The 19,147-nt window shown below is 33.9% G+C and overlaps 1 protein-coding gene across 3 annotated transcripts in view; it reads right to left on the bottom strand.

The window, feature by feature from the left end:
* The window catches only part of LOC106638556 (uncharacterized), a 111,692-nt gene that overhangs the window by 56,514 nt on the left and 36,031 nt on the right, over positions 1-19,147 (bottom strand). The gene's annotated exons all lie outside the window — the stretch shown is intronic.

The raw sequence follows: 19,147 nt of genomic DNA, 5'->3' as shown, positions 1-19,147 counted from the left end.
TGAATTGTAGCAAGAGTGTTGCTGCCCTGTTGGCTGCGTCTATTTTGACGAAGTCAACTAATTTGTTACTTAAAATTTAGGAGGGATCGCGGCACAAAAATACTACTCAATTTACAAGTAATTAATTAAAATCCACCTAAAAAAAGAAGGACAATTTTGCTGAATTTATCGGAACGGAGGATGGGAATGAACTAGGTGAAATAAATTTAAAATGCACTGATTATGAGCCACGAACGAAGATATATTTCGTGGCTCAAGGGAAAAACTCCGAAGAGAAAAACCCAAGAGAAGAAAAATTAATGAACATACAAACGAGTGAGGTTGAACAATAAATTTAAGATAAACTTCCTGCAATGAAGAGTGTGTATTGGTGTATTGTGTGTAGAAAACGTATACGTGCGCGTCCGGACGTGTCTCGAAAAACTCACGAATCGATAAACGTCGCACGGTCCGTGAAGCGGATTTTCGCTGTGCTTTACTCGCAGCACGCCGAGCTTCTCGAAGATGATGCAGATGACGATGATGATAAAAAAAAGAAAGCGTGAGAGAAATTAACCCCAAAAAGGTGACCCCCCGATACACGTGTGCGTGATTATGATGAGGAAGGATGTAGAAACCAGTAGGACGAATATAAAACCCAACTATGCCAGATACTCGAGATCGCAGTTGACAACTGTAGACCGCTCTGTATAGACAGATAGATCGGAACTGACCCGGCGCGCCCACCCAAAGTAGTCGCAAGACCCCCCTTCCCCTTTTTAATTCTCCCACCCGCTGCAGTCGTCAGGACCCATCAATCCCTTACACCTTATGTGTGGAAAGCCAGGAAAGGAGAGAGAGAGAATGATGTAAGCAATTAAGAGAGGGGGGAGAGACCTATGACCCGAGGACACTTAATAAGAGCAAAGGAGGTGGAGATGTAGGCGCATGATAGAGAAGGAGAGAAAATGTCTAGCTAATGCGAGTATAGAGAGAGAGACATACTGAGAATTGGCGCGAGAGCTATTAATTGTACCGACTGAAGTAAAAGGAGAAAAAGGATAAAGGTAAGAGAGAAATTGACCGGCGCTTGCATATGTGAATATGTGATGAATTTTGTATGAACTCGGTGTGCTGCCACCTTCGGCGTGCTGCGAGGTTGATCCTCCACCGCTCACGAGGCGGTCTACGAATTTTAGTCGTTTCGACTAAACAAAGTCCTTTTGTCTTAAGGATGAAACATGTTCAAAATCAAGTTCAATAGGAGAACCACTTACTACTGAACCATTGTCTACTAGTTCTTCAACAACTGCATTAGAAATATTTAGCTGATCCCCTTCACAAACAAAGATTTCTTCGACAACTGTGGATGCTAGTTGTTCGACAGAATTATTTTCTTCAGAACTAGCACAGCTAGTATCTTTACTCAAGTTAAAAGTAGACTGGGGTGCATTATTCTTTTCATAAACCACATCATCATCACACATGGACCAAACTTTAAATAATTCTTTGTATTAAATGTCACCGGTCCACTCTTGGCCTTTGTTTTCTTTAAATAAATTTAAAATGTCTGGTTCAATAAATGATTGAAGAATTTTGAGTTTATCCAGTGATGCATGTGGATGAACATTAGAGTCCTGGTTCTCTTGTTCAGGCTGATCTGTTACTGGGGGACCACTGATTAATCTTGAAAAATCTATACTTCTTATATTGAAAGGATGATGCCCACACTTGAAAAAGTAATTTTGAAAAATTTTATTTAAATTCAAACCATTCAAGGCTTTTTTTAACACACTTGGAAAGAAAACTTTGGTAGGGTGCTGTCCATTGTTTTCCAATCTCCAATTTCTTACTTCTTTTTTATAGGCTGTTTTAAGTGGTCAAAAAAGTCCTACATCCATGGGTTGGTGCAGATGTGCTGCATTTGGTACCAGGCTAATCAATTCTATTTGATGGTCACAACAAAAGTCACTCAATGCTTTTGTCAAGTGAGAGCTGTGGCCATCCACGTACAAAATAACTGGAAACTGTATATTGTTCCTTACACACCATGGATAGAATTGATTCACTACATATGAATAAAAAGTTTCACTAGTCATCCAGCCAGATTCGGACTTTCCAAGGATGAAATCACTGGAAAAAAGGTCAGCAATCACTTTGGGTATTCGTTCATAGTTGTAAATAATCATGGGTGGGATTAATTGTCCTGCAGCACTTCCTCCAATCAATGCCGTGTAACATTCCTTATCATTCTTACAAACATTATAAACATTCTTATTTCCTCTTTCAGTCAAAACTTTGTCAGTTTTTGGGCAGAGCATGAAGGCAGATTCATCACAATTAAATATTCGATTGGGTTCCACATTTAACAAATTTTTTTTCTCCAAGTAGTTCCCTACCTCTGCATATCAATCTCTGAAGGATTTTTGGCTTACGTTCGATCTTGCCTTGGTAAGATTTTGACAAAATTTTTCTGATAATTCGGGATTTCTTCTCAAGAAAGCTGCATACCAGTGTTTTGATGGCCTACCATCGGTGAACGGTGTGATTCGTTTTGTGTTTTTTACAATTATTTGAACACTGTCCAGTAAATGCTGCTTAGTCACTGGAAATCCACACTTGCTCATCGAGAAAATCCAGTTGACTATGTCCTTTTCTTCTTTTGGACTTAAAATACTACTGGGTCCTTTTTTAGTTTCCAAAGGATAAATACCTTTCACTCTAGAATACAGCGTTGCATAAGGTAACTTGTGGATCCTACTTGCTTCGTTTATCGCTGTTCCCGTTTTGACAGCATCAAGCGCATTTTGTAAATCATTTTTTGAATAAGGTGACACACGACGGGATTTCTTGCTCTGCAAAAAAAAAAATATTAGATGCAGAAACTGCTTTATATTCAAGTTAGGTTATGTTACTTTTTTTTTCATACAATAACTATTTACACAATTGTTAATAAAATAATAATTAAGTTATAAAACTAAAGTTATGATAATAAAATACTGCTTGATTTTAAGAATATAAACGCTAAATTGCAATTGCATTAACGTTATCGACTACTACTCCACGAGTAAATTCAGATACCCAGTAGCCGATAATTGAATTATATAGATATTGCGTTTTTTATTTTATATCTTACCTTTTTTTCCTTGCCCATTTTCACACGATTTACAGCCTTGAGCTTACCACACTCTTATAAATATAACGTTAATAAAATAAACCAGCGTAGAGAATGTAATAAAGTGCTAAGCGGCAATATTACGAGAAGGCGCTCCGATCGTTTGAACAGAGGCATGTCCACGAACTAAAGAATTCCAATTTAAATAACGTAACGTAATTTTAATTCTTGTGTGCAGCCTGTACAGCCTAATCATAATTCTTAATAAAAAAATTTTTTTACGCCCCCCAAATGTCTTTTTTTTTTATCAATTGGTTTTTTATAGAATTATCGACAACTGGGTCCTTATCGAGTACTGGGTCAACTACCCTTAATCATATTTTAAAGAGTTTCAGAAATTCCGTGTATGCTATGAAACTGGCACACAATCTCATTGACTATTTCTCGAGATATTTTTCTTACGCAATAAAAGAAAACAAAAGCGACCCAAATAAAATCAGGTCAGAGTTGTTGGCGACTGTCCCACACTCTTATGGAACTCATAACAAATGCGGTAACTGGTGCACATTTAGTATAGACGAGAATTACTTGCATAAAAACTCACCTTATGAAAAACCACTAACAGATGAGTCTCTTTACGTATCACTGACTCAACTATTTAGTCGTTACGCTGATTGTTCAGAAAAAATTGCAGAACGTTGGTCAACACAAAATAACGAATCTACGAATAACACTGTCGCTTCTAAAAACCCAAAAGCAAGGCACTACGTTGGATCTCAATCATTGAATTACCGTATAGCTGCAGGTGTTCTTCAGAAAAATATTGGACGTACGTATTCTGATAGGGTTTTTCAAAAACTGAGTGTGTCACCAGGAAAAGAATCAAAAAAAATTCGTGAAGGAAAGGAAAAGAATAGCCTAAAACATGTACAACGAAAAAATACTGTATCATTCAAAAGACGTAAACTATTTTTGAAAAAAAAACGTTGTCTGAAGGCTGTATCTCAAAAAAAGAAAGACAGAGTGATTTATGAGTCTGGGATGGCATTAGCAGATTCATCACATTTAATAAAAACAAATAAAACAGTTTCTTGTGAAATGTCTTTTAAAAATTGTAAATTGATTTTTTTCGATACTAAAACAGGTAGTTCGGAGGGGAATAAAATTCAAACAGCTGCATGTGATAATAATAAAGAACAGTCATTTAATTCTTATATTACTCCTACCAAATCCGTATGTAAAAGAGCCTCTGAAGTGAATGGACTGCAAGTTATTAACGGCGATTTATATTTACATAAAAATAAATTTACTTCTCTTCCTGCTAATCAGGCAGTTACTTATTTTATAAATTATTTGAATAGTTTTGAAACAGAACTTATTTAAATAGCTCACAATGGTTTCACGTTTGATGTACCCAGAATTTTAAGATTAGTTTTCCAACGTCGATAAATGAACGAATTTACATCCGTAGTAAAAGGATTTGCCGATACTTTACAAATATTAAGAAAGATTCTCCCTGAAAGACGAAAAAAGAAAAAAAAGTTTAATATAGCTTCATTGCTTGCTGACTATCTTCCCACTGAACAAAGAGATTTCTTGCATAATGCCATCGAATATGCGAAAGTTTTGCGTAAACTTACAAAAAATATCGTACAGGATTGTGATATTATTAATAATAGTGCAAAAGATGTTCAAAAAATTTTTGATGACCAAAGAGATAAAGCTAGTCAAGCAGTTTGAAAGGCATCATTACAGGAATATAGACCTAATATATCAACTAAGATTATTCATAAGATGAGTGTGACTAGAATAAATAAAAGTATTTTGAAAGAAACCTTTGAAACAGGTGGTTCAGAAGGACTGGAACTTTTGCTAAGTCAAAGTATAAGTGGTAAAGCTCGTATTACAAATAACAAAAAAGTTATAGTTAGTGCATGCAGTTTATTTAACAAATAAACTTTGGTACTTGAAACACATTTAGTATTAAATACCCCTATTTCTTAAATGCATATAAAAATAACTGTGTTGCAAACAGCTCGTTGTAATTTAAAAAGCTTAACATTAAGAATAAAAAAAGCTACATCGTACAAATTCCAATACTTTCATTTCTTATTCCACTGTCTCATCGAATTTTTTTGCAAATATATGTAGTTCTGTTTTACTAGTATTTAATTACAAACATCACTATTTTACGCTGATTTCGTAACCCATTTTAAATGTGGCGCGTTTTTACATACTGAGAATGAATGAATAACATTAAAATTTAAATATTAAAATCTTTTTAAAATGACAGGCAACCTGTACTGTTTTCATGACTAGTCGATAGGGTATACTTAAAACTATCTTCAATAATTTTTTTGTGCACGGAATCGGTGTTGTATGGTCTAAATAATGCAATTTCCGAGGAAAGGTTCAGTAGCTTCCTTAAGAGGCTGGTCATAACCTACAAAAAATTTGAACTTTCAACAGCTTTTTATCAATATTTTTACTGAAAACCTTATTTGAAACTTTTCAGTTAGATAAATAAAAATATTATTTAACGTCAGGTCCAATTTTTGGGAAGTATGCGGTAACTTCATTTGGGTATTGAGCCTTCTCAATACTGGGAACGGTTTTTAATGATATTAATATTGGCCTTAAGTACTGTGATACCAGTTTTGTGTATACTTGAGATTTGATTGAAGAGTTTATGATGTTTGAGGTTTGGTGATACTCTTTTCTAAATTAAGACTTCAAGTGCCACGGAAAAATTTATTAGTAAAATCTACTAAATGTCAAGGAATGATTACTTGATGTTATTAGGTAAAATGTGAATTTCGTACATAGACTAAAGTATAACTTACTCAACTTCCTAGGTAGAATTCATACAATTGCTTGAACAAAGTAAACTGAATAAAATACACAACATACATTATTACTCAATGTTTACTATATTAGTTAAGTAGTTTCATGTATATCTTTCATGAGCTGTTTTAGGTAAAAAGGACGGAGATAAATGATAAAGATAAAACCAGAAGTTAATTGCATTATTTTGTATTTTTTAAGACTATCATATAATGACTAGCTTATTACTTAAAGTGAAAAAAATGAATATAATTGCACTGGTAAATTTAATACATGGGTCATTCTATGGGTCATTCTACGGTTTATTTTATGTTCTAGTCGATAACAGCGTTCAGCGGTCTATTATTAGTATTAATTTTTATTATATATTATATATTCAGATAAAAAAAGGGACTACATTAGCGTTATGGGCTCATGTCTTACTTATAAATTAACATTCCTGAAGACACCTGTAATTAAAATACGGATTTTTATTTTTTTTCCACCATAAAATTTGAAGCCTATCACGATTAACATTAAATGTAATTTAATTGTGTTCAATCTATTAGGTAAAAACGGGGTTTAAAAAATCGTTACATAACTTTGTATTTTATACAAAAATAAATAGAATGAACTGCTTTCGTAAATGTATAATATACTCCTCTCAAGGAATCCCCACGTTCTAATGTAGTTTGACGTAGGAACTTAAGGCTGAACACTATTTGAACCCAATGTACATCTGTAAGAGTACATTACTTTCGGCTGTAAATTTATGACTTAAAAATTTGTACAAACTCGTTTATCTACAAAGTAAACTAAAGATGCTATTAACTGCGTTTTGTTGATCTATAATAAAAGGATACTGTATTTGTGAAACGTAGGTTGTATAAGGTTTGTCACCAATCCTGCATCAAAAAGTAGATTTTTTTTACGAAGTGGTATGAAAATTTACTCTTTTCGGCATTGTATGGTAAAATAAGCAGATGAAAGTAACATTCAGTGAAAAAAAAAAAATTGACATAGCCTTGACAAAAAATATTAGAAAAAAATTTATGAGTAACCTTTGTTTCAATCAATTGAAGGTTTTTTTGCTTTATATTAGTCGTAGCTATTCTAAAAACGGTTGTTAACAGTCCTTCGAAAACTTTAAATGAAAAAAAAAGCCATTAAAAAAATCAAGTATTTGCGCTACTGACATAAGTCATATTTTATCATTTATTTTTGGTGCCTGTAACTTTGCCTTATGCCCTTCTTACGAGAAGATACGCTGATTGTAGAGCTAGCTTGACGTCTACGAGGGGGTTTTTCGCTGGACAGCTGGACGCTGGGCTCAAGACAAAATCGGAAATAGGGCTATCTTTCAGCGAAAAATTAGCGACAAATTTTGGTGCCTGTAGCATTGCCCTGTCTGCGATCTTCCTACGAAGAGATACGCAAAGTGTAGTGCTAGCTTGATATCAGACTAGCCTTTATCAAATTAGCGACAAATTAACGAGAAATTATGGTGCTGATGAGAAATGAGAAATTAAACTTAGTAGTGCTAACTTGATATACCTCTTTTTTAAATAATGACAATGAATAAACTACACTTTTAAAAAGAATATTTGAGTTTTTTTTTTGACAAAGCGTAAATTGTCGTACATTCCATGTTTGTCAAAAAAAAACATGATTATAACCTTTAAATTACATTTTGTTCCTTACATTTTTTTTATACTTCTACTAATCTATCTACTAATCAGTCAAGTGCTTAACGCACTTTTGTAAAAATACATTGACATGTATTGGCTTCTACTTTAAAAGGGTGATTCTTTGTATAAGCAATAATCTAATTTTTACTACAGATGTCTTAAGTATCGTTTCAATCTTATTAAAGAAAAAATTCAAAATCATTTTAAATGGTACTAAGACATCTGTAATAAAAATCAGATTAATGCTCATACACAAAATTATAAGCTGCAGTGGGAACCAATGTACGCTAATGTATTTTTACAAAAGTGCGTTAAACACTTGACTCGTTAGTAGCTAGAGTACCTTATGTGTAAAAAATTGTAAGAAATAAAATGTAAGTAAAAGAATATATTCAGGTTTTTTAATTAACATCATGAAAACAATTTAAGTACCCAATCTTTTATAATGATGAAAAATGGAGACATTTTACACAATAAGCATTAAACGGTTATTAGTTTTACTGTTTTCCTTAGCTTCTGCTCAGCGTTCTCAATTATTATCTCTAGTAGTTTTAGATACTTATAATCTTAACAAAATTTTTGAAGCTTCAACCCGATGTTCATAGAATGCATTATTTTTATTAAACCATTCAGGAAAATATTCACTAGAAATGTTTTGTACTACGTTAGCTACAGAAACAACTAGTTTTTTTTATGCCAGAGACTGGTATGATGTTGTTGAAATGCTTGTTACTGACGAAAAATTATTTTTGACGAAAATTCCGTGAGCCTTGCTAAATACGTTATTTTTCATACTATTTCATCGGTATGTTCGTATTCTCTACATTTTTTATAAAGTTCGTCATCCGTGACTTGTTGATCTTGATTTTTCTTAAAAACTCTCTCACAATCGCGAAATTGGCTCTTTTATAAAGCACTTTAAGCTGTACTACAACTTAAGTAGGTAATACCATTTCTCTTTTACAAGCCTTTGTTTTTTCAAAGCGTACTATTTTCGCTGAATCTATAGGTGTAAATGTTTCCATCATTTCAGCTGCCTGCAAAAGCTTTTTTGTTTCTTGCATTTCCGCTAATTTAAATGTATTAGGTTAATAATTTGCAGTAGCAGCCAATTAATTCCCATCTTTATTATGTGAGTCATTCTTATTTGAATTGACTAAGAAATGGGCTTTTCCTATTTTATCGTTTCCTTGTTGACACGTATTAATAAAATCAGTAGAGATAATGTATCTAAAAATAAGACGGTACATTCAACAAGTTGCATTTGGATGAAAGCTACCCCTTTCTCGACATCTTGAATTAGTATGCTCCACTTTATATTGGTTGCAAAAAACAGTGGCTAAATCAAAGTCCAGATCATTTAATTTGTTTTTAATGTCACCAAATAGTTGTAATAAACAATTGGTAGCCAAAGAAAAACCAATAAAATACGGTGGTCTACTCACTCGCTCTGATTTTCTACATTTACCCACACCTAACATATGTACCGCCTATTTTCTGGACCATTCCAAAAAAATTTTCAGGCATTCTTGAATTTCTGGGTTACATCGTGACAGTGGTCGCTTTTGTTTTTCAACATTGCATAGTTCGTATGATTTACGAGCATTAATTACAGGGTCCACTTTTCGAACAAACTTAGCTGATTACACCCCTGTATCATATATCAACCCATTTTCATTTACTTTTTTAGCAGCTTCACCAGCCATTTTAATAACCGCAGCCATTCGTCTACTCAAAAGTTGGAAAGCTTAACTTACTTTCATACATTAAAAGTTATTCGAATTAAAGCGAGTATCGCTTAAAAATGTTAATAAAATTTCATGTATAATTAGTATTATCTCCTTGATAAGTTCGTAATAAGTCACCGTAAGACATTACAACTTTGTTGTGTACAGAAAAATATCTATGCGTTCTCAACTGTTCTGCACTAGCTGCACTTTCGTTGAATCCAAAACAAAGAAGTTGACGCCAAAGATTTTTGGCATTAATACTATCTTTACAGAATAAAAGAGCATGTTTTGCAATGTTTAAATTCCTAAAATTAACACTCATATCTTCAAGACCTTCAATTTTATCATATTCCGTAGAGTATTCTTTCATACTCTTGATGCCCATCTCATCAAATTCCAACGCTTGTATAAGCTCATTCATAGAAAGTTTACTTAAATTTTGTCTGATTTTTTTAAGAACATTATAATCTAATCCAGAATTAACATCTAATTTGGCTATCTAACTTCTAACAGTAGATTGCCCAGCTTATCTTATCCCTAATTTTATTGATTGATTGTACCCTGCACCCGAATGATAATACATAATTTTACATAAATTTTGCTCGTTAAGTGTGAACTTTTGCCTATTCTTGAATTTAAATTGCATTACTATTAAAGTTTTCCACGATTCACTGAAATCTGTGTCTTTCATCAAATTTGTAATTGTTTTTGTTAACTTGGCATTTTTGGAATACATACGTTTTTTTAATCTAAAGTTTTGCTGTCTGAAATTGTTTCTAGCTTTTTTGAACGATTTTAATTTATTTTGCAGTGATTTTATCCAACGCTCCAAAGATCTCGTATGTTGTTCACACGGGACTGAACAAAATTTCCTATTCAAAAATTTTTTTTTGAGTACTTGTGCATTTTTAATAGAATTTCACGCATTCACTTTTGTTTTCTAAACTCATTAGTCATTCTATCTCTCATATTATTATTTTTAATCTGATGTATTTGATAATCTAAATAAACTCCATCAATTTCAGCTTTATCAACATCGAAAAAAAATTTGTTTCCAGAAGGATATCATGAATCACTGAAGTATTTTGTAACATTAAACGTATCATCGTTTTCTTTAATATTTTGTTTTACATGCATTTATAATGGTATACTACTACCTGGAATTTCTTGCTATTCTTCGCCATCGATTTCCATATGTTCCTTAGGCACATCTGCTTTATGCAATCTTTCTTGATTTTGATCTAACTGTAGTGTATGGTCTGCTACATGATCCCTTTTACACAGTTGAGGAATTTATGGCGGTGCTTGTTGTACAGCTTCAGGCTCAATCGATCACTAAGTAATGGGCAGCGTGGGCTTTTAAGCGCAATTTTTCATTGGTTGATTTTTTTTTACGTCACCCGTAACAAAATGTTTTCCACAAAAACCAGCAGTTCGTATCAAAGTCCATAGTCGATATGCTGTCCATAGTCGAAGGTTGATATTGCCTACACACAAAAATATTGTCCAATAACCTCATTTTTAAAGAACTAATGATATGCAAAAAATGTACATAATTCGATGCTCTATCTAGATATTTAGTAAAATTACAATTACTTGATGACACATGCTACGAGTTCAGAATTGCAATGTAACGTACTAAGTGTTCAGATTTAAAAAATTAATAAAACTGCATAATCGTATTCTTCAGTATAGTAAACGGTGAGACTGATAAATAAAATACATCTTTTTTTTTTAGCATAGTCCAAAAAAAACTTCATCATACTTGGATTACAACATTTTTCTTTTTAATTATTGTAAAGAGACCATGAAATTTTATAAGATCAATTTTTTTCTTTTCTCCACTCATCCTACAACTTCATAATTAAATGTTTGCAACGTACCTGAGAGTGTAATCCATACATCGTCACGTTCTTTTTGTGTTTTCCCATTCGGAAATCGGGAAAGCGGAGTACAAGACAGCTTTGATTCTGTACAGCCTCAGTACTGACAGAAATCATAAGTTCTTGTCACCACTATTTCTACTTATAGGCATACGAAAACTATGGTACACGCATAGCGTTTTGGACGATGAAATTTGGCAATTCTTACAAAAACAAGCCCAACTTGCCAGTTTTTGAAGAATATGATCTCAACTGACCACGTTCAGGCAATAATCTTTTTTTCTGAATGCGAATTACCTAACACACGTAACTAATAAGTAGTTAATAATCACGATCATTACCTTCATAACCATGATTGTTTCTTTACACACTATTATTATTTTTAAAACAATCTTTTAACCATACAACTGCGTAAGTTCTCATGTAACCTCGATAATTATTAAACTATTGAGTAAAAGTACATGCACTTTTTACCAAATAACCCTGTTCACTTACTTTCCAATTAATTGATTAGAAAAAAATAACAAAATAAACGTCAGATAATTTAATTTTGTTATTGACTAATTCAATTAGAAATAGAGCAATAATTAAAAATTTAAGCATCTTACACTGTAAACTAATTCAGGGCCATTACATGCCTTGTGATACATTAAAAAAAGGAATAAATGTAAACAAAAGTGCCTAAAACTAGGTAACCACTTGCACTTACATGACATTTTATTAATAATAAAAAAACCATTGTATAAAAATTTATTAAACGATGTTTTATTACTACTACAAGTCAACTATCATGATATATTTTTCTAGCAAAATCTAAAACTAAAACTTTTATTTTATTTTTTTAATTTTTTTAAGAAAATTGTAAAAAAATTGTACGTACAAGGTATTGACTTTTTAACAAAAAGTTTCTTATTTATTAGGCTATAATACATTGAATAATTTTGAATAATTTTATTCATTATCTAAAGCAACTTATATATCTAATAATTTAGAACTATTACGTTCTTTGAAGCAACATCTATACAAAAATTTATCTAACATTTAGGTTTATTAGTTTTTTTTTATATTATTATACTTAGAATTATTTTTTAAGTTTGTACAAAAGAAATAGCTCTCCATAAATTTAATAAAATAAAGAAACAAAAATAGTTATTAATGAAAATTTTTTTGTTTGAAAAGAAAGAAATCAGTATTTGTATCTATGACACTAAGCAATTTCATTTTTTTAATCACCAAATAAATGAAATCTCAATAAAGAAGGAAAGAAGTTATCAGCCAGCCGCCGGGGCCGTTTCAAGCTTAGATGCATGTGTTCTTGTCTTATGAGTGCGAAGGGCACGTAACACATGTATATGCAGAGTCCAAGAATATTGCAAGAAATACAGTTAAATACATGCAATAAATTATAAATCGTTCCCTCTCACATACCAATAGACATTAATAAACAATAACAAAGATATTTTTAAGAAGTAAGTGTTGTTGAAGTTACATACTTTGTTGTTGGGAGATGAGATTTTTTCCCTCTTAACGCGAAATGTCCGTTTATTTCGAACCTGCCAAGTTGGGATGATCAAAAAGGATCCTATTACCACAAATGGCTTTCCTCCGTGGTTTCACTTAGTAATTCACTGTGTAATATCCACACTGTACCACTAATTAACACTTACAACATGTGTGCACACACAAACATTGAACTGCAAAAATAAGTCACAAAACATGTGAACTGGCAGAGCACATTATCTAGAAGTAATGGAAAGATGTAAAAGTGCAATACTTTTCTCCATAACAGGCTGTTAATTTATTTAAAGAGCAGTCGTATCAGCAAAAGGTTGCACCGAAACAAGTGGTCTCAATGCGGGAACTACCTAGTCTAAAAATATATATCTTCATTCACTTTCAGTAAGCCATAGGCTATAGCTGTCATCAGCATGCAGCAGACTACCTAACCTGATGCAGAAGCTGAGCAAACACCGTAATACAATTATTGTACAGGCTTTGTACGAAGTAAAAAGAAGTTATGGGATACAAATAATTTCGAATGCATTGTTCCACAATCATGAGGAAAACTTATTCAAGTGCTGAAGAACATCTTTGGCTTTTGTAAAGCTACAACTTCAAGAACACTTTTTAAAGTAAACGTTAGATGATTCGTATTTTGTAACTGACCTATTTGTAATTATTAAATGACTAAATATGTCGTTAATTACAAATATAAATCAACTCATTAGCAGTGTCAAGGTATTCTACGTATGTTTTTTCCAGCTGCTAAATCAGTTTCAAATACTAATATTCATAATAATGTTAATAACATTATAATAGTAACAATAGTGATAATAATTACAAAAACAGAAATAATAACAAAAATAAAGTAAATTAAAGAATGGTTATAATAGCTGTTAAAGAAAAGGTATGAGTGGGTGTGTGTCGTATGATTTTTCTGCTCTCCATAACTTTGTACATTACTACTACACAGCAGACAGCACTTGTCTGCATTCGTAAAGCAAGCGCTGCCCATCATTATGCTGCGCATACATAGGTGTATACGTATAAAGCGTGTAAAGAGGAGAAAGAAGTGCGCACGAGAACCTCTGCTTGAGTGATGCAGATATTGCTCGGATGTTCTGCCAATTGGACGTGTGTGTATGTGCACGACTGCACCTTGTTGCGAACTTGTGGTACTGTAACTGTGTCCTTGATTTGTTGTTAAGTTTAATAAATTGTGATTGTGCTGTGTACTAACAGATTCTACATTCATTACCACTATCCTTTATACCATTTTCTTCATAGCATTGTGATGGGCATTAATCCGCTCTGCTACTGCGAGCATACCCCAGCAAGACATGAAAGTAACATTTGTTCATCGGAGAAATTCGAAGCTTAATCTATAACTGCTGATAACTCGTATGACGAGTACAAGTATTTGCTGGGTACATGGGGTTGGAGGGGATAGGCGAAACGATCTAAGCGCCCATATATTTCACTATGAGCATTTAGTGAAACTCAGGTGCTGGAGCTTGCAGACGACGCCACTAACGTGTGTATACATACAATTGTCAAGTAACCTCAAAACTGTTCTCACCAGCAAGTTTTTGCTCTCAGCTGTCATTTGTCTTCAGCACATTTAGATACCCGAGTTTAACTTTTTTTGAACTGTCCTGGAAGTGCTGCATGCTATTCACCCAGCGAATACAATGTCTTAAAAATAATATAGGATGTATTTGATCTTACTTATGTATAAAGCAAAGTCGCTAAAACCGTTGTAATCGCTAACCTCGAAAACTACTGAACCGATTTTACTAAAATTTTGCATACTGATTCTTGATAATTCCAAGATAATTTTCGCACTGTTTTTTTCTTGAAAAAGTTAGTAACAATATCGATAAACAATCTTAAAGTTTAGCTAAAATAAGGTAGCTTTACGCTTTGGTTCAGTAGGATCTGCTAGGTGGTGTCAAGGTAAAATTAAAGCAACCCGCAATCAAAGATAGTGAAGAGTCGTTATAAGATGCCCCATCGAGATGTCGATTGCCGTAGTCGTTCATCGGCCGTACACCAAGCACAGAGTTGTTAATCGTGCAGCTAGGCATCCCGGCTACTGATGACACTCTTTTTCCATAGGCAAACAAAATAAATCGGTTTTCACCCCAGATCGCCAAAATAACCGAGTGCCATGAAAAAATAGGCGTTTGGAACGTCAACGTCTCCGGCGGAATAATAGGAGATGCGTCTAGCTAGAGCAAAACCTGTTCCAACATTTCAGAGCTGTGTGGCTGTTTAACCATCCGGCCTGGTGCTGTCAGAGAATTTTCTACTGTAAATACAAGCCAGGAAAGATAGCAATGAAGAGTACGCATAGCCACAACAGCTTCCTTCTCAGTGGTCATCCCGAGGGCATACTACAGAGAAGGTATTCTTCAGGCCCACTCTCCCGACTACTGATGAGCGGTTGGTTATCCAGGGAACAACCTGAAGGCGAGATATTCTTTGGTCAGCGGCGTACCTCCCTCCGTCATGGTCTCCGTACACAGAGACTTCGAGAATAAGAGCCAAGCTACCGACAACAAGCTCTCCATCATCAAGAATAATAATAAGGAATAACTGAAAGTTTCACCATTGGCCCTTTTCAGGGCTACTTTAAGTATTGACGTTTCCCTACTTAACCATTAATCTCATCGGTTCTTTTAAGGGCCTCCTAAATTTGAACTACCTTGCCAACAAATACCTTTTTATTACCATTTCCAAAAACGATTTGTCAACTAAAAGACTACGTTAAGCCGGCCACTACAAAACCAAGTTAGTCATCCACTATCAGACGTCACAAGCAAAGTTGTTCGTCGCAAGGCTGGGAAACCAGGAATCACCAATCCTCTCCAAGGTCTGCGCTAGGAGAACCTAACAGCTATGAAGGAAAAACAAAATTGAGCCAACAGGACAGTCTCCAACGGGTAAGCATCACGAACTAATCTTTCTACCTTAAATCACCAAAACAACTAAATCTGCAAAAAAAAAGGTGCTTTACGAGCATTAAATACGAACGTCTTCGACGTTATACCAGGAGACGTTGGAAAACAGCTCTATAACGAAGCCTAAAGCTTTAAAAGTTGTAGTTTTTCTCCCGATCAGTGTGGTGCTACAATAACATACCAAAGAAGATCACCCTGAGGTATACAAGCAATTACGTTTACTGGAAACTTCAGTCAAGAAAGAGTTTACTTCAGAAGCTCACCGGTCATCGGACGTCGAACTACCTTGCCAACAAATAATGTACAACCTAATAAAGTTGAAAAAAACAGCCTTTAGGGCTCACAATAGTATCAACTATGCCAAAATTCGCAAAAAGTCGAATTGGAAGGAAAACTTCAAATGCATCTAATGAATACATATTTAGGCGTCAAGAAAATGACGCTGAACATTTATCGAGATTAAAGCAGCATTAAAATCGATAAATAAAGAATTTTTAAAGTGAGAATCAGATTTTCACTATAACCCTCACAGTAATCTCTTGAATCTTGCAGATTTTATAATAGGTAGAATATGTATTTGTATTTTTGTGGCGATAAAATAGGGAACTTGATGCTGTGGTTATACAGTTGTGAGATGAGAGAAACTAATTTTTTTCAATTATATATTTTTTGTGAGTTTTAAATTTTTACGGCGTTAAAAAATAGCCCTAATCATAGATTATACAAGAGAAATTGCAAATCAATGGCCTTCAAGGGCCAACGATTATTTTATGGCATAAGGAACGCACGGTACTTTTTAGCATAATTATGTTTTTTTCACTTCTTACAGCTTTTTACTTGACTAAATAAACTGTATGGATTCCAAACAAATACGTTATTAATAAGAAGATTTTTGTTCTAAGAAGTGTCAGAAATACATGTAAAATTTTTAGCTGAAAACGTTTCACATTACATGTCAACACACTACGGTGTTCTAATTAGTGATTCTCGGGCGAAGCCGAGACAGGGAGCCGCTAGTTACATATAAAGTTGAACAAGTTAACTAAATAAAGTTTCCATGTACAACAGAAAAGGCTAAGCGAAAAAGACTCGTCAGTCGTCACTTGCTTTCTCTTCGCTACACGCTTAGCTGTAGCTGTAGTCAACGTATTCACTCCTTCCTCCTTTTATCGTGGGCGCACATTCGGTATACCCCTTTCATGCAACTCCAAAATGTGCGCCTATATGCACATTTCCAAGCGAATCCACTACTCTCTTTAAAGGCGCATAGCTTTACCATGCTTCTCAAATAAAAAGAAGAAGAAGTCCACCGCAGAACGTACCACAAAAGTGAGAACTTTGAAAATAATCGAAATGTATATAAATTAACAGAGAGAGCAGGAGTTTATAATTGAAATAGTGAGAGGTTGGAAGTTACTTATAATTGGCACGATAAAAAAACGAATCTGAACACACAATAAATCAATCTTTTTATGATTATGTTCATCGGTGTGTGTTTCAAAAAATGTATCGTACTTATACTGTTGCCACAATGGTCCAGTATTGTGATAAGCACATTGGCATAATGCTTATTGACAATAAAATTGCTTATTAAAATTGCACACACGCTGTAAATGTGTGCTACGATGTTTTTTTTTCCCTTTAAGATGCCTGTCAAAATCTTTATTTTTAGAGTTATTTGCTTTCTTTTGAATATATGGCGTATTTTCCAATATTTGGAGGTTATGTGAACGCATAACCATGAAAAATCATTTCGGCATTATCGCAATTTTCATCCAAACGTAATATAATTTTTCATATGATTTTCCCCTTTATCTCATGAAGGTACATCGAAAACATCTAAAACTGAGGTTATGTTTTTACATAATTCAAAGCCTCTTTTTTTGTACGCCACGATAAATTTTATTTTCTTTAGAAAACCTGCAAAATTCGTTATTACTTCTTCATCCTGCTTCCTTTTAAAAATATCACGTATTTTTAATATTTAAAAATTATGTCATATTATAAAAATTCGCCTAATCAATACTGGCTATCTGCATCGACCAGCCATACAGCCAAAAATTATTTGTTATTGTACTTTATTAAAACAATATTAACTAGGGTATATAGTATTAATATTACGTGACTACTATACTTTATGTACATGCGGACAGGTAAACATATATACACTTGCACAGTAGAAGTAGAAAGTACACACACACACATTCATCATACATGCACACTTTCATGGTTCCATTTCAATCCATAATTCTATTCTGTATACGAGTTACACACACATACATACGTGCATGTATACGTGCACACTGCACACAGTAACACACTACAACACGGCAATAGGAGTATACGTAACACCACATGCTGACTATATTACAGTATATAAAATATGTGTAGCCAAATCCGAGGGCAAACGATGAGACTTGAGTGCCAGCGAAACACACACAGTTGCAGACGCGTAAAGAAAGAAAAAGAAAGTAGGAGCGGGAGAATGGGAGAGGCAGTGGCTATACGCAAGCGCCTATTTACCCCTTTTCTTCTTTTCCACCACACTGTTTCCCCTTGAGCATTGTTCTGACGTACGGACGTACGTTCAACAAAATAGGTCCCTAACCAAGCGCAAGTAATAAAGTTCTCACTTAAAAAATGTGCGTTCCGTTCGGCCGCTTGGATGCGACGGGGCGCTCGAACCAGTGGAAAAAATTGGGCATACTCCGTAGCATTGCAGTCAGCAATCTCCCTACTAATCCCTGTTGATGTTTTACATCTGTTGGGGCTCCCGAGATCCACGCCCTTTTTTTCTTTTTCGAGCTTCTATTCGCAAGCTCCACACATTAATGTCCAGCAAACATCTTATACGTAAATATCTCATTCAAAACAAAGTATTCGGACTTCCATAACTTGAAAGTGCTTTATAAAATAAAAATTTTTAAAATACTGCCATTGATTCAAAAAATTATTTCTCCGCCATTATTGCAAGACACTTTTTTTACTTTTGTGCAATTTGTGGTAAAACTAAAAAAAAAAATACAAACAAATTTTAATCAGTGCTAAGCATTAAAATTACTAACGACTTAGATCTTTAAAAAGTGCACAGAACCATTAGAAGTCCTGTAATTAAATGGCTAGAGCCAATAACCAGTTGAGCGCTCGGCCAGTACTCAGATATAATATATATATAGTCACTCTCTCTCATCCACTATGAACGCCCGAGCCTCTTCCAGATAAAAAAAATTGTTATTCGTTCACTTTTATGAAACTTGAAGCAGGAACGTTGTGCCACTACGTTTCGGGAATACGTATGCAAAGTTTTAGGTGGAAATATACAAGTAAACAAAAGTTGTGAGTGATTATGTGAAAAAAAATAGTTGTGGGTCTCAGGACCCCTGACAGATGTGAAACATTAAAAAATATATTATTGAGCTTGGTAGTATTTGATTGTCTATGATATAAATAGTAGTTTTCGTTAAAT

The sequence above is a fragment of the Copidosoma floridanum genome, unplaced genomic scaffold (assembly GCF_036245765.1).
Source record: "Copidosoma floridanum isolate Cflo_tuat_1 unplaced genomic scaffold, Cflo_Japanese_pri ptg000005l, whole genome shotgun sequence".
Taxonomy (NCBI): Eukaryota; Metazoa; Arthropoda; class Insecta; order Hymenoptera; family Encyrtidae; genus Copidosoma; species Copidosoma floridanum.
This window is presented reverse-complemented; position numbering and strand designations above follow the sequence as displayed.